The sequence below is a fragment of the Cebidichthys violaceus genome, unplaced genomic scaffold, assembly GCF_023349555.1.
Source record: "Cebidichthys violaceus isolate CVI_PGR_0920_01 unplaced genomic scaffold, fCebVio1.0.p SCAF_3, whole genome shotgun sequence".
Lineage (NCBI taxonomy): Eukaryota > Metazoa > Chordata > Actinopteri > Perciformes > Stichaeidae > Cebidichthys > Cebidichthys violaceus.
The window spans coordinates 10727945-10753644 of NW_027176483.1; the positions used below are offsets into that span (position 1 = coordinate 10727945).

General features: G+C 39.1%; 1 long non-coding RNA gene across 1 annotated transcript in view; it reads right to left on the reverse strand.

Moving 5' to 3' along the window:
• The window catches only part of LOC137881107 (uncharacterized), a 63683-nt gene extending 47935 nt beyond the window's left edge, over positions 1–15748 (reverse strand). The window contains exons 1-2 of the long non-coding RNA XR_011103848.1: positions 15699–15748; positions 14400–14480 (exon numbers count right to left, since the gene is read on the reverse strand). This is a non-coding gene — a long non-coding RNA (uncharacterized lncRNA). The remainder of the gene's footprint in view (positions 1–14399; positions 14481–15698) is intronic.
• Positions 15749–25700: the final 9952 nt, after the last annotated feature.

The following is a 25700-nucleotide window of genomic DNA, read 5'->3' on the forward strand; positions in this document are numbered from 1 at the left end:
TAGTTAACCATGACAAAGTGAGGGATGACACGCCATTGGTCACAAAGGTCTGGTCCAGCAACGCCTTAACAGTTGCTTTTTTCAGCTGCCAATAAAGGGAAGAAGTTGTCGGGGCAGGCTTTCAGGTTTGTTTGTTTTGCTGTGTGTGTGTTCCTGTTGAAGTTGAGAAATGGGAAAATTAACAAAACTTCCATAAAGACTTTACCAAGGTGGCAGCCAGTATTATTTACATTTATACATACTTCCTTTCCACTCTCAAACAAGACTCATTTTTGAACATGGGGTCTCATTTGACTATTGAGAAATCCTCTTTACATGCTTACTTGATGCTTCAGTCAAAGTTGTTGAGTATAGCTCATTCCACAGGAACAGTGCTGATCGCTATATCCAATAATTACTGAAACTATTCCAATGCAACTACAGGGTGTACATGAACTAGGAACACTGTTTAGTTATTTGCTGAATTACTTAACTATACAAGTAGTGATCAATGTGTTCATGTAATGAACTATATACCATGGCAGAAAACCAAACCAAGAGTTTTGACAGCAGGTTAACACATTAAATGCAGAGTCAGACATCTAAGTTTGGTTGAACAGCATGCTATAAAAAAAATGTAAAAGCATGATGCGTTTTGGGGATATTGCGGTCAGTGAACAGGAGCATGGGAAGAAAAATCCAGTCTCAACCAGACTTCAGTGTGATGTCAGATTCGGAATGGTCCAGTAAACCCTGCTTCTCTTTGACCCAAAAATATCTAAGGGTGATGTAAAATGCATAAGGGCTGCTCTTTCAGCTGCAGAAGATCACATACATGTCCTCAGCAATCAATGACATCAGAGATCTGGAAGGAACAAAACAAGCCTTTCTTTGGACTGGAGACTTCATGCTGCAGACCCCAGAAGAGAGCTACTTTCCCAGATGTGGGGGGGAGATCTACAGAGTACCACTGAGGGACAGTTTAAGTCAAGACTGCTGCAAAACTCATCACTCATTGTCAAATATGGTTGAGGTGAAAATCCACCCTCAAACATCCACCCCTTTCATCTTTTTTTTCATCATTGAACTTTTCCTTTTCCGCGCATAAGACAGCTATCCCATGAGCTTGCAAAAAAAGGGGCAAAATTCCAACATTTCAGGGTTCTTGTTAAAACCGGTCAGAAGGAGTCACCTCCTCACACACACATACACACACACAACCATCCTTGAATATAGTCAGATACAATTACACAGATGCTCTTCGGAAGAAGGTCTCAAACAAATAAAGATAGAAAATTCAACATTTAAAAAAATATGAACTCAGAGCAAACAACTTCTAAAGCAGTGGCTCAAAGAATAAGCCTTTCACAAAGTACACAGTAGTCACCTAGTACAATACAGTAAAAATTATGCATTTCCAAGATTTCCTTTATGAGTTGAGAAAATGCTGATATTAATCCCACTGAATAAACAATTATAAAACCCAATAGAAAATATAAAAAATGCATTGTTTAAAAATTCATATTTTTAAAGAATAAAAAGGGCTATGACTTTTTCCAAGGCTTTTTAAAAGCCCCCCCGCAAACACATCACAACTTAACTGTTACCCCGTCCAACTTGCACAAACATCAGCCTCGTTCAATTTGCATTCAATAACGCATCAACAATCACTTATGACTGCAGTTCAATTTAATGACTGTTGTGTCAATGGAGAACCTCCTTCTTTACAAGCATCAGTCGCCTCTTACTCTTCACTCAGTTAGCCAGGGATCTATACATACATACACATTTATTTATATGCATCTTTACACTCAGAGCATTCCGTTGCACGCCCAGTAGCACTAATATCACCTTCTTCCAAAACACAAAGCAAACAAAATACATTTTTTTTGTTATCAGTTGCCTAGCAACAAAAACAAAATAACTCACAAATGTCATAGCTACATCCCGAATTTCATGATGGAATCAGATTTAATCATTTCTATACATAGCTCCCAAGACACACATTCAGTATTAACCATGAGATAAACTCCCTTCTTTTGAGAAGATGCACTATTTCACACAGCAAAGACCCTAACCCTCAGATAGAAATTACATTTATAAAAAAATTCTATCACATGACAGCAACTGAGTGATGAGGTTTACACGTTTGCTTCCTGTAAAGCTCAAAACAGCATCATGCAACGTCTGGAAAAACACCCTTCTGAGTGTTCTCCATTTGCTAAATGTCTGAGGCAAACTGCTCAATAAGAAACAATTATGGGGGGATGCATTAGGAAAAATATATATATATATATGATGAACAACACAAGAAAAACACATCAACAGTTAAATCTCGATATTCATCGGCTAGACACACACTTTAAATAACTTATTGTGTGCAAGAGTGAAGTGAAGTTCCACTAACAAACTTACTATAGGAAAGTGATTATGGTCCCAATACAGGTGTTACTCGAGATTTTAATACTGATATTTTGCCATTTGATATTAGATATTTCACATTCAATTTTTATTTTTTATTTAATTCCTCAGAAATGATACAGCAAATTATATACAGTAAATCTACAAATTAGGCATTCGTCCTTATGCTTCTGAATAATGCAAAGCCAAATGTGTTCATTGGACCATAGGCAAAGAGTGAATGTCAAGTCATTATTTATATAGCCTATATCACAAATCACACATTTGCTTCATACAATCTACACCACATACGACACCCTCCATCCTTAAGCCTTGATTCGGATGAGGAAAAAGCCCTATGATGTTTCACTTTGGGCAGGTAATTTGCAGTTGCCTTTGCCAGAATGGTTTCGTATGGGAGAGTTGGTGATAAGCAACGATAGAGTAAATACAGACCTAAAACGCCTCATAATGCAGGGATCTATAAAGTTAGGTGATGATTCTCAGTGGGTTTAGTAATAGCAACTCGTTCACATTACATGTAGAGTTGATTTAATATAAAGATATTTGAGCTTCACTTTGTTTGGAAAACACAAAAAAACAAATAGGAAAGCTAGCTACCAAAATACACGCTGATTTACTGAAGACAGTCTCAATCGAGTCAGTCATTCAAATCACCTTAAGAGTATGAATGTGCACAACATTCTGTAGACTACATGATACTGTATTTTGGGCACAATATATGATTTGACATGACATTTTGACTTGAACTTGGCTTACACTGTCCAAAATGAAAAGATTCTTCTCCTATGGGGAGCCCAATTGTCGCAAAAACATTAAAATGTACTGATTTATGAATAAAACATACCAAATTTCATGGCAATCCCACATATTGTTGAGATATCTTCTCTGGACCACAGTGCTGGATGGAACTTTAAACAGACACTATCCTGATATTTCTTCTGATGAGTATTTTACAGACCATTTAGTAATGATGTTGTCTAATGTGTTTCATATGCTGCACTTAAAGGTCATTTTTATTGCATGTGTGATATCTTAGGGAATTATTTAATTATCTACTGAACAGCATCATCCATTTATGTCCACCTTACTGTGTCTTGTATTTATTTAAACATTACATATGTCACATTTCATAAATTAGGTCTAATATATGAGAAAAGCAACACAAAAAACATAACATAACTCCTTATTGTGCCGACCTTTCCGGCTGTCACAGACTGGGCGTTTTAATTGTGGAGAACCAGTACGATTCCAGTCATGCGATTCCAGTCGAGTCATGTTTTTGTTGATGTTGCTTTTAGTTCTCTAATGCGAGTCCATGCGGCCAGACTGCTCCCAGACTTGACCGCTGGCTGAAGCCAATTGTCTGAATTAGGCAGCAGAACATGAGACTCCCCACTTGGAAAGAGGAGGAGAAAACAGTGGAGGAGTTTTAGCAGTCAGCCCTCAGACAGGAAGACTCTAGAGGAAACACCAGAAAGCCATTAACTAACCACAGTATTATGGTGATCTATTTGCTGGAATGGGCTACAGACAGCTAATGAACAAGCCTTACCCCCTCCCTCTCAACCCACCACCCATCACACACGTATTTTGCGCACACGCACACGCACACACACACACACACACACACACACACACACACACACACACACACACACACACACACAGATAAGCAATGCTGAAAGAGCTCTTGCTTGTACAAAACAGCGTGACAGATCAATGCCTGATTCCTAAATCAAGGGAAAGGTTATTCTCTGTCTCACTGGGATTCCACTTACTATCCCCCTATATCTAAGACACTCCCATACCCATTTAAACCAAACAAGTCCAACCCCCCCCCCCCCAAACAAAGCACCCACATCTCCTAATTAAGAGTGAGGCGGTGGGGCTTTTTGTGTCTGTGGTTATGCTTGCAATGTTAGTGTCTGGAGTGTGAAAACAGATCTGATGGACTAGTGCCCTCAGCTCTCCCTGATCAGGCTCCAGCAGGTATCCCCCATGATTGACAGCTCACAGGTCAGCCGCCCATCTCTCAGTCTGTTAGAGGGTGGGCGGTAAAGAGATTTGGATGCCTGGGACCCTGATTGCTTTATTGCTCGCCTGTCAGAACCATTGTACAGCTCTGTATTATTGGGGCTCGCCATCTCTCACTGTCTGGAAGGTGTCGCGTCTCAGCTCTGCATAAAGAATCACCACTCCATTCAAAATCCTCTTTCTTTTTGGCTGAAAGGAAGAAAGCACAGATTTTTCCACACAATCTTCTGTATTGGTTTGTCAGATAATGCAACACAAGTGTCTCCAGGGAATGGTTTGGATGGTGCTGCTTTACACTCAAACCTGAAGATTTGAGATCCCATTTGGCAATAATTTATCCCAGAGATACCAACAACAGTCCGTAGCATTATAGAAAATTACTCTGATGTGCCTGATTATGTATCTAATCATGTTGGGTTTTCTGCTAATGTGGTGTTGACACCCCTGAAACATAAGACATCAAAATAAGCTAAATACTGAAGTTTGCTGATTGTTTTTTTACTTTAGAATATCACAAGCTTTCAACAGAAAATATATTTTTGGCTTATAGTAGAGCTGAGACTGAGACCTAAAATGAGTTGTAGAAGCACAATCAATGCATAACAATGCACACATTTCAAATGATGGTGACTTAAGTATTAAAACATTGTTTGTGAAATAACACTGATATTTAAAGTAGCATATGCTTGATGTGGTTAGCAATGTGAGATGATGGTGTCCACAAGAGCTGAAATTAAATTTAAATCTATTCAAATAGTCCATTGACAAGAAAATGAATCAGGAACTGTTTTTATAATTGCTTAATAGTTAAAGTATTTTTTCCAGGTAAAAAACTTCAAACATTTCCAATGTAAGGATGTGGATATTTTCCCTTTTCCCCAATATTATTGGGTTGTGGAGTGTTGGGCGCAAAAAACGAGGAATTCAAATTTGTAAATTTGGGCTTTAGAAACTGGCAATGAGCTTTTTTTTTTTTTTTTTTTTACAACTTTTAGACCAAAGACAGATGAATCAATAATTAAAATCATCAATAGTTGTAGCTCAGGAAACACTAATTTATTTTGACCATTTCAGATGTTACTTTTTAACATTTTATTTTGTGAAGCTTTATTGTCTGTAATCAAAACAGGTTCAACATGTTTAAGTTCAACACATTTCTTAAAGAATGAAAATTATCCAGACTAAAGTGGTGAATCGGAGCATGTCCAAAGAATGTTTTCCCTGTATAATCACTTGCTCCGCAGCCAGATGAGTACCTAATCAGAGAATAACAAAATAAGAAAAATTACAGTATAGTCTAATATCCCCTATATTGTCTTGAAATGAAAGGGTAAAACAGGCAAATGTTTGAATGTCAAGTGGGGTAAGTCTCTCTATAGTTCCTTCCCACTGGAACAAAGAGCCTCCTCAAAAGATACAATGGCCCAGTAAACAATGTCTCCTCACAAATCCCTAGCTGATTTTTTTCTTGTTATTCCCCAAACCGAGATGACAGACTGGCAGGTTGTTGAAGGTCACCAGAGCAGTGGCTCCTGGTCCCCTGGAGTCCATGTGATGGCCGGGGCCACATCCCCAAGTGCTCTTGCTGCTCCAGGCCACAGCAGAGACAAGCCCACTGGGGTGCCACGTCGGCGTCTCCATGGAGACATGAGGTGACAGGCTGGCCCCGGCACAGGCTCACACCTTTATGGTCAGCGACTCGGTGTCTCTGAGGAGACTTCCCTGCCTAACAGAAGTTGTGATCGCTCCCCACTCCCACCCCAAAACCATTCACGCTCTCTTTTTGTTGTCTGCTTTACAGCAAGTACAAGCACAGTGCAGGACGGGCCCCCGCCCCCTAACAGTCCAACCCTCCTTGCCCTGGCAGTGGTACCCTTGTGAGGCCTGCTGGGAACTGTGGTGAGATGTTATATTAGACGTTCATGTCTGGGCAGGACCTAAGAGGGGATGCAACGCAAAGGGACTGCCCACTCCATCTATGGCTCATGCTCCATTATGGTTTTATCTGAGGGTGTGAAAGAATCATTCCCAAATGCCGTCTCCTTTAAGATCCGCTCACACAATTGGCTGCTGAAGAAAACTGGCGCGATCGGCTCAGTTCAGCGTCCCTGTTGATCTGTCATCATGTCTTATTAGACCGATGATGTGTGATGGATAGCTGAATATCAGATGCATACTTTCAAATGTATGCATCACTGACAAGCAGTGTTCATGTTGGTGATCATATTGATTTTTAAAGCGTTACTGTTCCTCATTGTGTATGTGTGTCCTAATCTGAGAAATGAATGATAACCTCTTCATCACTCTACCCCCTGAGTGTTCTTACTGGAAGCTATATTGATTTTGTTAGTCTGGGAGTCCTTGCATTGCCTGGCCTTTACCTCAGGGACAAATCTAATTGTTTATCTCTGGACAGACTTCTGCCTTTACTCCCTTCTGTCTCATTATGTGCCAAGATTTGTCAAGTCAAGTCTCTCCACACTCTCAAATCTCGCTTTACAACATGTCGTTCGGCAGAACACTACAGATGGCTTACTTATCAACAGACCCTCCCACATGGAATGTTACAACCATGACAGCACAACACACTTGCAAAAATATACACAAACCGACATACAATGTAATCACACTCTGGAGACGCGATTACACACACTGTCACACAAAACATGAGTCACTTTTTTTTTTAAAGAAACATTGCTTTTTTCATATCTTTGTGCATTGAACTATTGGTTGTTTGAGATCTAGAATACACTGCACACCAATAGTATTACAACAGTTACTATGTCTTACTGCTTCATTGACGACAGGGCTGTTATTTTTATCACAGATGGTCTATAACATAATAAAATAAATGATAATCCTCACTAATTCAGATGCAACTGGAATTTTAACCCATTTAGTCAAGTCAATGGACAGTCTTTAATCACAACATTCCACTAGTTTGATATCAAACGCTGCAGGATCGTAACACAGTAGATAAAGTGCATCTATCTCAACTGCAATTTCACATGAGTGAAGGACTAAGGCTACTTTATACATCCCTGCCATCCCAGTTTTGCTGAATATACAAGCCTGATCTATGTTGGAGCCTCTGTGAAGCTCTACCAAAACATACAAAACAAAAGTGGCTTTAAGCACTTGACTTGAGATGCCACGCTCACAACTAGATGCAATTTAAAAACATCAAAAACCAACACAACCATGTGGAAAAATATAAATACCAAGGGCTTGAACAAAAGATAAAACATGTTTTCAAATGTATTAATTCATCTATTTATTAAATATAAGAGTCCCACAGTCATTCAATATTTTTAAGGTTGTAACCAGTCTAGTTGGTCTTACAACAGTCTCCTAATCAGCAGGTTATTAGCACTTTAAAAACTATAAAGCTGTTGGATACTGTGACTCAAATCAGAAAAGGGTTAATACTTTAAGTTGAGCAACTATCTTATCTCATTTAATCTTCTCGCCAAGTTGCCTGCAGTAAAAAAACAAAAACAAAAAACCCCAACTCATTCCATGTCCAGAAAACAACTCATTATATGTCTTCACATTTAATCAACTTGACAGTTGTTATATTACAACAAAATAATTTTGTGATTTTCGCGACTACGTTTTTTCCCTCATCACCTTTGCCTTCTCACCAGCTCTCCAAACTCTTTCAGGCCATTGGAAGCCCTTGGTCAGGTTTATCAACGAGTTAACTCCAACGAAGTAGGCCAGATCGATAAGCACATTCTCAGAAAGGAGCCAGAGCAGAGAGAGTAAGAGGCGCGGGGGAGAGAAGGCGCGAGAGGCAGGGAGCAATCAGAGAGCTATGGATGTGTGTGCCTTCAGGAGTGGATCGATGCACTGACAGGAGTCCTGCTTTGTTCTTGCACAGTGCTCAGATGTTAGGCGTGCTTAACATGATTGCTTAAAGGTTTTTGTTTGACTACTTGTGTTTTTGTTTTTCATTTTGCTCTACTTATATTATATCCTGCTGTCCCTTTTGTCAAGTTAGATACGTGGTTAGCTTGGTTATCTTTGGTCTCATTGTTTCTAACACAGGGATTTAATATTATTCATTTTTTAAATCAGTAGGGGTTTTAACTTGAATTTTACACTTTCAAATTCTGACAAATTTCTGGGCATGGATAATGGCAAAGACCATAACTAAGGGCTACAAAGCTAAATGTTCTAAATAAACACGTTCTAAAAAATGATGATTAACAATAACCTAAAGCATGCTTTTGAACCTATATAAAAAAACAAAAACAAATCGAGTGTGGAATTGAGCATTAAGAGAGATTTTAGTGCCCTTGGTTCTTTAACTATGAGCACTGTTTGCTTTTGACAAATTAGTCTTTGACATCCCTTGTCATGTCTCTAGTTCCAAGGAATTTTTCATCATTACAAAGCTGCATTCTTTATCCTTACGCCACATGGCCACCCAAACCGAGTTAAGCACTTTGCCTCGCTAAATACTCTGCCAAGAATTACTTCTAACAAGAACTTGGGTGTGCCTGCTTCTTCACAGAAAAGGTGTTGACCGCAAAGGACAAGTAAGTGTCAATAGATCTGCTCTCAGCCCCTATAGGACGTTGAGACGCATGAGCTCTTTTCCAAGGCCTAATAAGATAGCACAGATGCGCCCTTGTCTGAGCACAGCCCTGTGTCTCATTGTACTTTGGCCTCCCAACCCTGCCATTGCAAGACCTCTATTGCATTGGCTGCATGAGAGGGTCTCATTAGGACAGACAAACGAAAACCGGGGTCAAGGTATATAAAGGTAGCCACAGCTAAGGAGCATGCCTCTAAGATGAGTTGGGAGCTCCACCACGTCCTGGGGCCACCCCTGCAGACCTCTGGCCCTCCCCATCATGACCTCCAATATCTACCATTATTTGATGAAGCAGAGCTTGATAATTATTTTGCGTGGTTGAAGAAGGGGGCACAGTGTGAAAGGAGTGTCTCACTCTAAGGGAAAGGATAGTAGGGGACGACAGAAAAAAAGAAAAAAAACCTAAAAAAAAAGAAAAAAAAAAAGATCAAAAGCAGGCCTTTCGCTTTTCATGCCTCAGAGGCTCCAAAGAGGATAAGGAACAATTGGGCCCTGGGTATCCTGTCCTCTCTGGCAATTAGACTCAGCTGATGAAGTGAAAGGGATGAATGGCAGGGTTCAAGGCCTTCTCTAGGATTCACACAACAGGGTGTGTTTTTACCTTCTTCTCCTTTATCTTCATCTCCCTTTAGAGTGGCACAAATGCAGCTGAAATATTTCCAGATGAAGACAATGTGATTCAAGGTGCCAACTCTTATGCATGGGGGCTGATGAGATTGAGGAGGTGTGAGATGGGCACAAACAGACTTGGATGCAACCACACACACACACACACACACACACACACACACACACACACACACACACACACACACACACACACACACACACACACTTGTATTTAAACCAGTCTAGAATGCTATAAGTTTAAATTCATCTGCATCATCAACAACTATTAGATGTTGTGCTGCAGGTAATGAAAAGTGTTCAATAAGACGAAGCAGATGTGGCTGACATATGGATAATTGTTCATCCAGGTAGTGTTCAATGTGTTCACAAATATACCTGATTGGTCCGTCTTTTTAACGACTAACTAAACACTCTCTATGCAATTTACAACTATTTAGTTTCGACAAAGAGCATGATCAACAACACAACATATGGCTATTTGAATAAACTAACTAATTACTTTAAACTCTCTATTTCAATGTAAAATGTGTGGTAGGGTGTCTTTTTACATTCAACGCCACTGCTATGGAGTGATACTGCAAAAGAAAAAGTGCCAACAATTACTAGTACTGAGACAAAAACATAATCTACTGTTTCTATTCAGACTAACAAACTATACATTTTAGAAAATTATTCTTCAAAATTAAAAAAACAAATCACGTAGCACCAACATAGCTGAACATGTTTGGAAGCAAAACTTATGTACCAATCAGGTTTTGCACACGTTCCTTTATAATGCCACTTTTTATCGTTGAATAATATGCATGAGCTGTATCATCCTTTTAAAAATCATGCAGGCCATGCCAATTTCTTGACAGTAATACATAAATATTTTATTAAACTGCAGCATTAACATTTCAAATTAAACTTCAAGTCAAGTTCTCTGATATGTAGGCACAAGTTATAACCTGACAAAGAAAACTATGGTCGTCAGAGCTAAATAAGTGAAATGAAAATTTTAAAAAATACTGTATTTGGATGGACATAGATGATGCTACAAGCAGTCATGCCGAACCCCAACTGAAAAACATCACACTTCTCTGAAGTGCCATATGTTCCACAAAACTGTACCATCCCTGGTATAACTCAAAAGTAATGTTAAATTTAAAGAATTTGAATTACTGTAGCAGTTGTTCTAATATGAAATGCATATACTTACAAAGCACCAATACTGCTGCCATTACGTTATCATATAATTCACAGAAATTTTTTTACAGAGCCCTTGCCAGTAAATAGGCCTTGAGGCTGAAATATACTGCCACAGTGCACTAAAACCTTAAGATGATTAGTGATATTCTTAAAACCTAGCCCACTGATAATGTGTTTAAAGAAGCGATACGGCTTTTCCAAGCTTAGAGTTCAAAGTCTGAGAAGCATGGGGTCAGAATGCCAATGGGCTAAACAAAGAGCAGCCAAAATGGGCTTTGGGGGATTTGAAACTTAGGCCCCTGAACCCCTTTGATCAAAACAGAGCTACGGCCATAGAAATACTAAGTATCAAGTGCCTGGGTGTCGCTGCCAAGGAATGGCGAGTTTGGCATGTAGGATGAGACACTAACAAATAATAGTGTAGTATAGCAGGAATCTATGAGGTATGAAAACACTATCTTATTATAATACTTTTCAAAACTGATTCTTCCGATGGAGCCAAATGGCCCTCAGCAATTATGGACGCCTACAACAACCTTAACATTCCTAAACCATAACATATGTTGACATTCTATACCATTTTGAGCAGCACAGCCTAAAGACACACAAGTATGTGAGCGGAACCTTTAGTTATTTAGATGTTTCAATTTCCAATCAAAATGTAAGACTAAACGAGGTGGTAAAAGTGTTTTTCTTCAACATCTCCTTTAAAGGATGATATATGCTAACTCATATTCAACTGGCTAGTTAGTTCTACTTTGACTAAAACAGGACAGTCGCTGAGAGTCAGTGTGCTTGATGAAACAAACAAGAACAAAAATGATTCAAACATGAACAAATTTTCCCATCTCGAACAGCCATGAGCAATTATGTGGACATGTTTTCGTCTTATTCTAATAATTCTCTATAATAACTCAGCTGTGTTCAAAGTTATTATTACCAAATTGGCAATAAGGCTAACAATATAACCTAAACCAAATGTATGGTGTGATTTATACATCTTTTTCCTTAATGTCAAGATAGCTGAAGTCTTTCAATGAAAATGGGAAAATAATCTAAAATCATAATCAATCTAAAACTCAATTATGCATGTTTATTATTATCCTGTCAGTTATAGTGCCACACCTCTAGGAGCTACATCAACAACTGATTAGTGCTGGAGACAGCCATAATGACAGGTAGAACATATGATGGAGAAAATGATTAAATTGAGAGAATTTCAATTAGCCTATGTGAAATCTTGAACATCTCCTTGTGGTAATGGTGGTAAGCTCATTCTTAAACCATTATCATGTTTCCAGGTCACATTAAAAGTGTTCAAATGGTGGAGGGCGAGCCAAACAGTGTGACTGGTGCATCACAACAACAACTACAAGAACACACACTGTAGTCAAGTTGGACTGTCTGCAAGTACAACTGAAGAACATACAAGTGTTGTATATGGCACAACTGGAACGCAGAATAACGTGCTTAGTTGTAATTCCATGAGTGTCATTCTTTTGTTAAAGATAATACTACAGTCTGAATAAAAATTAATCTTTGCCTTCTTATATTGCCATTAAGATTAGTTTGGTATGAGACATGGTACTACTTGGTATGTACCTGCATGCAGCACTAGAATTCTATAAAGATTTTCAGATGTGGTTCATTCATTTGAACACTAACCATTAATGCTTTCTCTGGCTGTTCATGTTTACTGCCTCTTTGACTATAAAACCATCAACCAGCTGTAGAAAAACAACTCATCACAAGACAATTCATGGGGCCAAAATGCAATACAATATAGTTTGTTGCCGATGATTATTTTCATTCATTGAATTGGTACTCAAGGTGATGTCATAAAATGCCTGTCCGACAAACAGTCAAAAACCTAAAGGGATTCATTTAGTAAAGACAAGAAAAGGCAGCAAATTCTCAGATTTGAGAAGGTGAAACCATACATTTGTTCAGCATGGAATAGACTTTGACTATCAAAATTGTGTTGATTGATATCTGTTGATTGATTATTTGACTATCGCTGCTGCTCTAGAGGCAAAATCAACTTTTATTCGATATTAATATTCATAACACTGAGATATTACATAAGCAAGTTTGCCATAAAGTGTTTAAACTGATCATCTTTGTATGGAAGACATCCTTCCTTAAAATCCATAATCAACAAAAACCCATTCCATTATTTAGTCTATTACCACTGATGGATCCCTCCTGATGACACACAGAGATGGGATGCACAAAATATAATGGCCATCTTGTTTTAATTGTTAAAATTGTCTCTCTCTTTTTAAGGTGACAGGGCCATTACTCCAAAGTCACCACTTATCAGCAGTATCACTGAGGATTAATGGTTCCACTTGTGCTAGTAAGAAATGTTTAAGTTGTCCCGATTATCAGTGCAAGAAAAAAGAATAATGGTTGTTTGTCATTGTGTTAAGCAGTGAGAGAGACTAATCTAACACAACACTCAGTTACGAATGTGATTAACCCTGTCTGGGGAGACTGAATGGAATGTGTGCTGGACTGTGCACAGCAGTCAAGCCACTGTCTAAAATGAATGCTGGTCTTCAAATAAAGTGTGCTAAACTGATTCATAGTTGAATAATCTTTCGAAAGCTATACTACTACTACTACTAAAAATTAAAAACAGACTAATCAAGGACCTAAAGCCAATCAATAACAGGTATGGAGTCGTAGAATATCGAACCAAAATGAGGAAACAAATTGGACCTAACTGGTAGCTAAACATGACAATAAATAACAGAAAGATATAATAAATTACAATGACAAAATAAATATTTTGATTTTAAATTTAAATTGAGACTTATAGTATGTTTGCAACAACAGCAATTACCACCACCAATTGCTGCCATACTACCCATTTAACACATTTGTCTTGTGAAGGATTTTTTTTCAGCGGTACAGTCCCTGAAGCTTTTGTACTGGTTGTGCAGGCTTGTTCCTGCTCCAGTAATCTCCTACATTATTTTCCTTGTCTGTCACCTCTATAGTATCTATTAGCCACTCTCTACTATCTGTTTGTGGGGCATTTTCTCTTCCTTTTCCCCATGAATGTTTTATATATTGGAGGGAGAATGATTGTTCTTTGCAATGAGGCCAGCGCGTGGCTGCAGTAAGACAAATTGCTCCAGAACGTCTAAATGGCAGTCAATGATAACTCATTGTAAGGAGAGTAAGTGACTTCCAATGGAGTGGATAGGGGACAGAGAATAATGGCAGAGCACAGGTGAAAAATAGATGTTTGGCTCGGTGTAATTACTCCATTAGGGGGTTCTCTGTTAATCTACCAAACCACAGCAAGTGTTTTTACAGCGATGAGGAGGTGACGGGCGAAAATGACTGCAACTGGACAGAGAGGAGCCCTGCTACCTCCCCAATCACAACACACACTATGAAGTGTTTACTAATGGACAAATGTACTCTCCGTCTGCGCTCTCTACAGCATCCCACGAGCTACTCCAGTTACAAGTAAGTGTGGTGATAGATGTATTGACGAAGTTCATCATTGAGCTGACATATTAATTACCTGCAATATTGTCCCTTGCGTTCAGAGTGCTTTAACCTCCTCCGTCTCAATTGTGTACAGGGAGATGGATCAGCTGTGGACCTGTTAAACATGAAAATCTGGGTTAGAACAAAAAAAGATAGGGACAAAGGAAAACCCACCCGCTGGAAATCAACACCCCCATTCTGCTGATTTCCAGACAAACATAATGATAACATTTTTTTGACCATTTGGTGTCTGCTGCTTCCGCCTGTGGCAATCTAGACAAAAGAAAGGCCCAATATGGTCTTAAGAGTTTATTCTGACCACACAATCTGTTTTCTTAAGTCAACTTTTAAAACACTGCTATGAGCGGTGCCCACAGCTTTATCACTGAAGCTCAGATTGACCTTGTGTTCACCTTCATCCTATTTCCCATCTGTTAAGGTTCCACCCTAGAATCCATCCCAGTTGGCTGTAGGCCCACTTTGCATTGGGCTTTCTCAGTGGAACCCTGAACAAAACCCTGTAGGAGCAAAAGACTCTCTGTTCGGCCTATTTCAGAGAAATTTCAGCTTGCATCTCTGCATTACTTTCGACAACCGACAAGCCTACTTGGACTTTTCAGGCTGTTTCTCCCATGTGCAACAAAAGGAAAAGAGATTTACCCTTCTTTTACTGCAGCTTTTCACTTGACTTGAATCAGTTCAGTCCTCCCGCATGTTGTAGGGTGCACTAAATGGTTAGAAGGTTGTGGTCAATTCTGTATTAAACGGTAAGTGTTTAAAAAGGTAAGCCATGACCGCCATATAGTGAGACTGCTAAGGAAAACACACACCAATAAAAACACAAGTGATTAAATATGCAGAAAATAACTCCATTCTTGTTTCTTTTAAATGTATCCTACACTTTCATCTTACTAACAGTAGAGTTACAAGTGAATTAAAGCTGTAGCCTATACATTATCTACATCCTTGGTTTTAGCCCTGCTGATACAAATCCTCACAGCAGCTCATTAGAGGAGAACTGACCTTCAACTAGCTAAAAAAAAAAAAAAAACGTTGAAAGCTATCAGCAGGCAGGTGTACATGGCTCAAACCATACAAAGGCATCAATATTGGAAAATACAAGGCGTCCAGCTGGACAATTTTCACTGCCCCAAAAGCTACAGGTTGCAGTAAGGGGACTTCAAATGCTAAGGACAGTGAGAGGTGCCATTATCACTCAGAGCTGAAAACAAGCACGGTGACCCGATTAAAGCGAGAAATTCTGGGTCACGGTCTTGTTTTTCAATGCTTAATTTGTCTATCGATAGTGACACGGTCCGTGGCTTGCACCTACCTGTAATATTATCTTTCTAAAAGTCGTGGTTCAGACAGGGCCCTTGTCATTGTAACCCAACACGGAGTGAGTGAGCGGATTGGCCTGCAGCGTGTTGCAGGGAGGAAACGCCGGCTGGCTGTCGTGTGGAAGTTGCGGGCTGCGGCGCCGCTCAGTGGACGCTCCGGTTTCAGGCGCTCCTTCGTCTAGCTTTCAGTCACGGCAGCCTTCCGGGCATGCAAGAAATACATAAACTCTTTTTTTTTTTTTACTTTTCAAATCCTAAACTTTTTTACAATATATCTGGTTGGTTATTATCATTACTATTACTATTATTATAATTATTCGCATTAGTTGTTTTGAGGGTTGATTGTGTTTGAGAGTGAAGAAAAAAACTTTTCCTCTACGACATATTACTAAATAAAACATCGTATTTATATTAATGTTTCTGATTGTGCAGTAGGCACAATAGAGTAGAGTCATTTTTCATCCACACTGCTTTAGGTGAGTATCATTTTATAGATAGATAGATAGATAGATAGATAGATAGATAGATAGATAGATAGATAGATAGATAGATATAATCTATTACTGTGTAAATATGATGGTAAGATATGTAGGTTTATTAGCTTTGTTAGATTAATAGATAATTGATAATCAAGCATATGCTGAGATGTCATGGGTTTCCTCCTCACTTGTAAATGAGAAGAATGGTTTGACATACCTTTGCACTCCAGAACAAAACTTGGTCTATACAGTGTGCTGTATTGCTGGTGAATATTATGTGATGTAAATTGGATCTCCCTGCACGCACCATTTCTGGAAAATCCAATTTAAATTTGACTTCGGTCTGTGAACCAAATATACATCCAATTCAATAACTTTAGTTTTGTCTCAAGAGTACCAATGAATATGCAGGAATACTATGGACTTACACAATTTTACTTTACCTGAGCTGAAACCGTTGGCTTGTTTTTCTGGCCTTTGGTGTACAGCAACAAACAAGTTCATAGTGTCTGTGGTCCAGCCTTCTCAGGGCTTCCTTTGCATCAGACGCGCTGCCCTTCATCTCATGCTAATGTAGTACAAAAAAGATATCTAGCTTTAAAGACATGGCAGTCAGTTAAAAAAGGCTGTGCTTAGTGTTTGAAGCCATAAATGTGACAGAAGACTTCAAGAGGAAGACCCAAGACTGGCAGTCTAAAGATGAGTGAGAGGCGGACAGGCAACATGTTTTTTTCCCATCCAGAGGGATATTCTGTGGCCAAGCTTGATTATTAGAGATGAAGGACAGGCTGAGAGGATGTGGGATTGTTAAATCCTTGAATCCTTTCACCAAAGCCCCATCTATAACATTCTTCTGCACTCCTCTGTGCATTTATGGTGCACCCTTGATTTTCCTCTCTTTTCTTTTTAAGACTGAATGAAATTCAGATTCCCTGATGATATGCAAAAAACAGTGAAATATGGAAATATAATTTGGCACTCTACAGTATCCAACTTAGGTATTTAGATATAATACTGGGATATGAATTTGTATTAAACATGCCCAAACCAAATAGACCTTGTACAGTATGACTGAATCAATGTTGGCAAGAATTCACAGGCTCATCCCTCCAATAACTAATCACTACACTATAAATGTAGACAGCACTTCAACTGTCTGTGGTGTTATGTGAAACCCTGGCTGTGGATTCAAAACCTCTGCTCCCCTTGCTTTGAGAGGCTGTGCTTCATTTGATGCCCTGTCCATTATTGCCAGCATATTTGAAAAGTGCTAAGCCTTGAAACTAGTCCCATATTATTTCAGGCCGGACTGAATATTTCACGGCGGGAGGCAGAAAATGAGACCTTCCCTCAAGAGACTGCCTGCAGTGCATTCTACTTGGTGCAGCAATCGGAAGGTCTCATACTGTGCAAAACACACTTGAACAAACAATTATATATTTAACTGCCACAGATTTTTCTTTTTTTATGTGTGTAGTTGTACAGGAAAAATGGAAAAGAAACACAAAATTGGAGGATACTGTAAATATGGAGAGTCCACTAGTTTTGTGCTTGCTAAGATTGGTTTCAGCACACACATCAGGGTACAGTGAGTAATCAGCGACCCATAAAATAAGGTGTTTTATCACCACCTTAGGTGCAGGAACACATTCCAGGGTAACTGGAGATCCCTTTGAGTTACACCCAGAGTATAACAGCAGCAGGCTAAAAACAGGAAGCTAACCAGATTGATTCTTGAATCACCCGTGCCTGCTTGAAATTGGATCCCGGTCTTGTGAGATTAGCCAACGACATTGTCTGTGTTCTGGTGCATGATTCCATAAATGTGTAACAGAGTAGACGGTGGACTCAGTTGTCTGGTAACAATGCTGTCTTTTGACTGATTCAGGAGCGTGCTGTTGCAGGAGCTTCAGCGGCAGCACAGCTCACAGGCACAGTATTCATGGGTTCAGAGTGGCACTACAAGGAAAGTTACCAAGAAAGATATCACCCTTGTGCTAGAAAAAAAATATTTATAGTAAAGAACATATGTAGGTGTGTTATAGTCACCCACTCAAACTGCCCTCTGCATATTTATACATTATCACTGTTTGAATCATTGTTGCAGCATTATTCTATATGGCAAGCAACAATAATACAACTTCAAAGATATGCATTATGGTAAAAAAGGCAATTCGGATTCCTTTATCTAACTTTTTTCCCCTCATTGACATTTCATTTTGATTATCCAACCTTAAATTATATAAGTGTTATCCAACAAAACTAACCACCCATTACAATCTAAAGTTGACATATAAAATGTGGTCCAATTTTATTTTATAATATTGAACAAACTACTCAATTTGCACCTAAAAGTAGATTTTGCTACCAGAAAAAAGTCAAACAACAAAGCTTTGCTTAATCATTGAAACTTCAGCTGGCAGTGACCTTTGGGAAGGATCCATATCTCTGTTCCTGCAAGAAATGATGTGGATGGCAAGCAGTGGTGTCCTTTGTGTTTTGTGAAGATATTGAGTGTTTGAAGTGTTAACACTGACACTAAGCCTTTGGGGCGAGCAGGCGAAGGAAACATGTCACACAATAGGATGGGACTTGGATCTTTGCTTCCCCTTTTCTGACCTCTGACCATTATTGGTTTTCAGGGTTGCTGCAGCCCTGGCTCCTTAGGGGCAGTGCCATCACAATGTGTAGAAGTAGCATTACTTAGCTAATAATTGGACCCTTGAATAAACTATCCTCACTCAGTTTGCACAGTCTTATTCCTTTTGTTTAGAATGTGTACATGTATAAAAAAAAATCCTAAATTTTGTTGTGATGTGAAGCTTCGGGTAAAGCATTTAATTTAAAAATTGTTATTTAAAATGACATGAGACGCTATCAACAAAATCCTGTATGAATGCAATACAATTTACTATACAAACCTTTTGTGATATTGTAAAATTACAATTCCTGTCCTCATTTCAAGGCTCCTTTATCCAGCCTGCTTTTATCCTCACAGTGACTTCAAGAGTCTTGGCCATCTATTAGGCATTTGCTGTCATGGAGATGACCTTTGTTAATGAATCTTTGAATTTTGGTTGACAATGTTTTTGTGTGATCTCTCCATATTATATGCCTCCAGTAGCTTGGCTGACATAATCCATTGAGGCCACACATAAAACAGTGTGCCATCTGCACCTGGAGCATGGCTATCAGCTCTATTTCCCCCCACTCCCCCATCACACACTGCCTTTGCTTGAGCTTTCTCCTGCCTGTGTGTAGCCTGACCCTGCTCTTCCCGTTCCAGGCTACAGAAGCCAAACCAAAGGCTGCTTTCAAGGGGGACTGTCTGCTCAAATCAAGTCAGAGGCCTTTTAGAATCGGTTCAGAGATCATAGCAAGTAGAAGTCAGGGAAGAGGATGACCCTCTCCTCGAGGCTTGATCGGATCTTGGCCCAGTCAAACCCAGCAGGGCTCAGTCTCTGGACAGCTTCGTCTCTGCAGGGTTTGACTCTGTGATAGTGCGAATGAAAGAGGGCACCAAGAGAGCAGCAGTTCTGATGTGTCAGGCTCAATGTCCTGGCAGTCTCGCAGAGCAAAGTGGGCAAAGCAAAGGACACAGCCAGCAGGCACGGGGCCAGAACAAGACCCCTATATTGTGTGACATGTCATCTAATGGATGTCCTTTTGTTTTAAATTTATACATCTGAGACAAGTTGGGGCCAATGACATAGGTCACAATATATAAGACAAATAGGCAAATGTAAGCAAGAAATGAACATTCAGTTTACAGTATTTGTTTTAATGTTTAGCAGTAGTAACATTTTGTGAGCAGCTACAAACATAATTGCCTTTGCCTATTAGTATCCATTAGCATCTGTTCATTTATCATAAATCTCTCTTATCTCCATCAGTAATTACTTAGTTTTTCTTTTTGTCCGACCTCCACATAATACCATGTATTCAACAACACTTTCTTACATTAAAAAAGTCAGATTCTTTCTGAAGTCTCTTGCATATGTTGTGATACACAAACAATGTCATATGTCAGAAAACTTTTGAATTCTGTTTACTGTAAACATGGCTACATATTGGGATAGAGAGCTAGTTGTGTCTTGTTGACACACAGGATTATTCACTCTGTGTTTCTGACCCTTCTCTACTTGACTTGGTCTCCCCCCCACTCCCACCTCCACAGATCTCGGCATTCATTAAGATTACGTATTTACTTTAAGCCCGCCGCCTCTTTGCATAATGGCAAGCAGGTTCCCCGGCTGGCACAGTGTGTTTCAAGTGCTCGGTGAGGATAGGACTGAATTTTAAACACGATGTGTCTTGCCTCGAAGTTGACCTTGCACAAAAAGCCCAGTGATCTCATTCTTCGCTTCAGTAGAAAGCTGCTGATTCTCTCTGTTAGAGTGTTACTCCTGTAAGAAAGGAGCCCTGTATGGCCTGCATATCACTGCAGGCTACTTCTACAGACTCCTTCCACGCTCTCTTTTCACCAGAACGGGAGGGCAGAGAAAATGGCTCAATTCATAATGCTTTGATATGGAAATCTGAGGTTAATTTCTCTCAACAAAGGGAGTAATTTACCAACAGAGAATATAATCCAGCTAAATGCAGGACAGGAAGCAAAATGCATCTTCAGCGTGGCAAGACTTATCTCCAGTTATTATTTTACAAAGATAGCAAACGTGATAAAACTATCGCTTACATTTGGAGCCTGCTGATCATGTATCATGGTTAATATTGTATAGTGTTAGAAGTCACGGTTCCTTGTGTCAACCACATTTCCCACAAGGCGATGGCAGTAAGTGGATATCACCCAGCTCCCACTGGATGTAACTTTATCTCAGGCTAACTTAAGGCCAGTGAACCTTTAGGTCAGCAGAGGTCACAGAAGTACCCTCTTTACATTGAGGCCACATTGCTCTGTCCACTCATGTAGATCACAACGATTAAATTAAATACCCTTGAGCCTTGGCATGGCACTTGGCAGCTTTACTTGGCAAAACTATCTATTAGAGCACAAAGGACAAGTACTGTATGAGACAAAAGTTAATATTTGTTTTAGAATATCTTCACAAAGAATAGCACCTACTTTTTAAGTCTAAGGAGTCCACATAGGGTTGCCAAAAGCCTCAGTGTAAAGCATTTAGGATAAGACTTTTATGAAGAGCTCTTCAAGTGCCTATCATCATGCTGGTACCATTTCATCCATGGCTTTATGTGACTGAAAGCATTTATAACAGTGACACCCAACAGTTACTTTGATACTGTGCCTGTCAGTCTTAGGCATCGCCAAGCTGTCCTATGCGACTCGGGGTTAAGAAGGTTAATATTGCCTAGTGCTCCAAATTCAAATGATGACAGGATGGGTTCATTGATGAATGACTGATAGTTGACCCCATATTTCACTTGTCATTTTGTCCACTAAAGCTTTCTCAGACAAGGTTTGTCAGAAGAGGTTTGCAGCTTAACCCTCAGTTGTCTCCGTCTCCCCTCACTGTCTGCACCACAGCTGATGATTCAGTCCCTCATCACGACTCATCGTCAAATCAGATTAAAACTGGTTTTGCTCTACAGTCTTAATGTGTCTTAATTTATGACATATGTAAGTGTATGTCTGTGCACTTAGATTTCTATAAATGTGTCTGTTTAGAACATAAGATATGTCTTTGTACATGTACATACTGTAAGTGCATGTTTGGTAACTCAAAAATTAGGCGAATACTGAATTGCAAGATCAAAATTGGTGGCCATAAATTACCATTATCAAGGTATTCTAATGCTTCTCTCTTTATTTTGTAAAGATTTGCAGCAAGATTAAATGTAAGTAAAAAACCTAAAAAGCATTAACATTCATCCAACTACTCTATCTTCCATTTTGAGGACACTTTTCACATACTACAGAAGAGTTATTGAAAGAATTTTTTTTGGCCACATATAATTACCAGCTTATGCAAATACAGGACTGTTTAACTGTTTAAATGTGTAAAGAAACTGTAAAGTGTCAACAAACAGTACTCAAGCCTACATGTTTAAACCATTTTTATTTCATCAGGCAAAAATGCAAATGCATATTGGTTCTTTCAAGCTGTTATAACCAATACTTTTACTAATACAATTGATGGTTTGTATGTAAAGGGTCCGTCTGTAGCGCTGAGCCTATTAATTAACTGCTCTTTCCTTCATACACATGATGCTCTATAGTGTCTTTCAGATTATTGTTTTTCTGACAAGCACCAAACGGCTGTTTAGCTGTTAGCTAAGCGACTAACTGGTAAACATATTTCAGCATTTAGCAGCTATTTGCTAAATGGGTATTTCCCACCTGTGGAGACCTAACAAAGAGCTAATAGTAGAGTGAATATTACACATTCATTTGGTGGCCAGAAACACAACCCCATGCTTGAATGCTTATGTTGCTCTGTATCTGCTAAATGTAGGCAATCATTTGCTAATTAGTTTGCCAAATCAATAAAAAAGGTGATAATATTGCAGGTTTTGTATTGCCCAGTCATCGATATCATTGCTGAAAAATTATATCATAATTAGTTGAATCATTAGATGTTTCAAAACAAGGTATTGGACTGTCCTTCAGTTTGAATTCAAGACTTTAACCAACCCATGTGGGTTTCATGTATTTTCTTTTTCCTCAAATCTAAATGTTATTTGCTTTGAAAATAATTAACAAATATACTATAAAGCACCTGAAAAAAACATCCACCTTTTAAAGGCAATGCTATTTGCAACATCTGTTGGTGTAATGTCTTGTCTCTTAATAATGACCTATAGAGAAAGACACTTTGAGGCTACAATGCATGCATTACCTCTGTACTGTCACATGCTATATTACCAGATGGCTTTCAAATACTAACCTCATCTGCCCGTGGTAGGCCCATAATATGCCGTTGCTTTGTTGAGGTCTTGACACCCATGTCTTGCCCCTGGGTTTTGCTCTTTCAGGATTTCAGCTGGAGGACACATTGGTGAAACCTTGCAGTGATAAGGGGAATATGTCAGCAGTCAGAGGGCCTTCAAGTCATGGCAAAGCTGGACACAAGTAATCAGTTGCATAAACTGTAGTTCACTAGTCAATGAGTCAAAGGACAAAGGGTAAAACATATGGTCTAATCTGAAAAGGTCAACTGAATCAAACTTAATCTGATACAAGTGTGCACAGAAGTTTGGGGTCAGTATTAGTCATTTATAATAATGTAGTTTCTGGAAAAATAAGTAACTATAAATACTGTCTATGTAGAACCCTTGTTTTTAAATGAACTTAAATAAAAGTATTCTGAACTTAAATTTCTCCATAATATCTGTATCGATATCAATCATGATCACATAATGTTAGTACTGTTTGCTTGGCTTTGTGTTTCCTTTAAGAGTCAAATGAATTTAGAAAATTACCAATAATGATTGATCTCTATATGAAAAAATGTGTACTCAATGGGACAAGATTTTGGTATCAGAAGATTTATTGGTCTGATTAGTATTGACCAATCACATTCAAGCAGGTTTTGGTTTAATGCATGTTAACAGTCTGTGTGGAGAGCAAAAGAGGCAAACCGCATTGGCAAGCTCAGAACCCACCAGCTATTGTCTGATGATGATTTAGATATGTATTGGATTAAATGTAGATTTAAACTGGATACTTGTGAAACAATCGGTCAAACATGTCTTTTCTCAACTCCAATTCTAGTCTAGTTGCTAATCGCACTGTAAACAATGAGCAGCACATGAAAAAATAAGTCTTTGCCCGGATAGCTGCTGGCTACTCCAGAACCCCAGAATTATCGCCCCTGAGGCTTATTCAGATCTATAGCTGATGGGTTCAGAGACTGAATTATGATAGTGAATTTGGTAATGGTAATGTTCTGAACTTTTACATGGGAAGGCTTCTTTAGCAAACCATGAAATTTATTCTGTAGCAGTGCTTCAGGATGCAAAGTATGTATTGCATATCTTCTTTTCTAAATAAGTCATATATTTCCATTATGCAGCTTGGTTTCACATTGTCTTCATTAATGCTTCTTTGTGTAAAAGGAGACTGTACTATTTGTTGTTTCTTGCTTATTGACCCAATAAATGTCCCTTATTTTTATTGATGTTCTAAATTTACCCATCACACATAGAGTCTCATGACTACGGCACACTGACATTTATAATTTCAAGCAAAACATCACTACTATCCCAACCTTCCCCTTTTCCTTCATTGGATGGGGCCTACTGGAGCAGGCAGGATGTCCCTGTTAGGTCTCCCTCCTGCCTAGTCGCGGCACCACTGCACCGTACAGCCATTAACCACCATTACCAGGCAGGGCCATTTCATGGTCAAAGAGCATTTTAGTGTTAGCTCTCCCTCGGGCGACGGAATCAGCCAAGTGAGTTTCAATCCTGCTCCACTACATATGCTATGTTTTACATTTTCCCTTTTTTCAGCTTATTTTTAACATCTCCCTGTTGTGCACTTTGACTCGGCAAGTGTGACTCAGTGTAACTCAACTGTACATGATCGATGGCATGCATGTCTGCAGTGAACTGTGAACTGTACAAACAAAGAACTGTGCAACACATACTTAATGCATTTACAGTAATACCATGACATAATGTTGAGAGCGTTCAGAGAATGAGCTTTACAACCTCACCACCACAGAAAGGACTGAAGAGATCACTGTATCTATAAGATGATTCACAGACATTACGTGATGGCCAAATGTATTCTAATGTTGAGAACAGTTGTCTATTGTAACTGTAGTTTTATGACTATTGGCTGAAACCACTAATGGGGCTCAATAGACTTACTCCTATGTGCATCACTGCCCAATACAATTGTCATGCTATCAGGATGAACCTTTTCAACCCTGTTCAACTCTTTATTCAGTAAGTATTCAGCAGTGGTTGGAAAGACAGGGCAATGCATAAGGAGGCTGTGATCACATAGTTGGGAAGTTGGTAGGTTATCATCTACAAAAACAGGACGTGAGGGTTCAGGTTCATCACTGCTAACTTAAAATGGTAACAAGTAGAATTTTGGCATCCCAAAATCACAGGATGGTCTTCTCTGTAACGTCTCATGTGCAATAGTCCAAACTTAACGAGCAGATTGACCCTTCGCCATGGCGCTCGAGCAGAGACTGGCCAATCATAGCAAAGGATCAACCAGCTTTGACCAGGGTCTGACAACTAATTGGCTCTGCTCCTTAAACTCATGCAATCATTTTAGATTTTATTTATTTTCAGGCCAGTTTTGTTGATTTTGAGCTAGACATGTTTAAAGGTTATGTAACAGTAAAACCCGTTACCTGGAGAGGTTAGGAGGAGATTTACGTTTCTAAAACTTTACGTTTCAACATAAAATCCTGTGGAGCCAACATTAGCAGAGTGCTTAGGCACATCATTCACTGCTGAAGATATGATGAATGTAGACACATGCTGCCTTAGCAAAAGGGTAAATTACTAAAGTAATGGCAGGGTGGCTACATAATGAGATGGCGAGCAGTATGACTTGCTACCTCACACATAAGC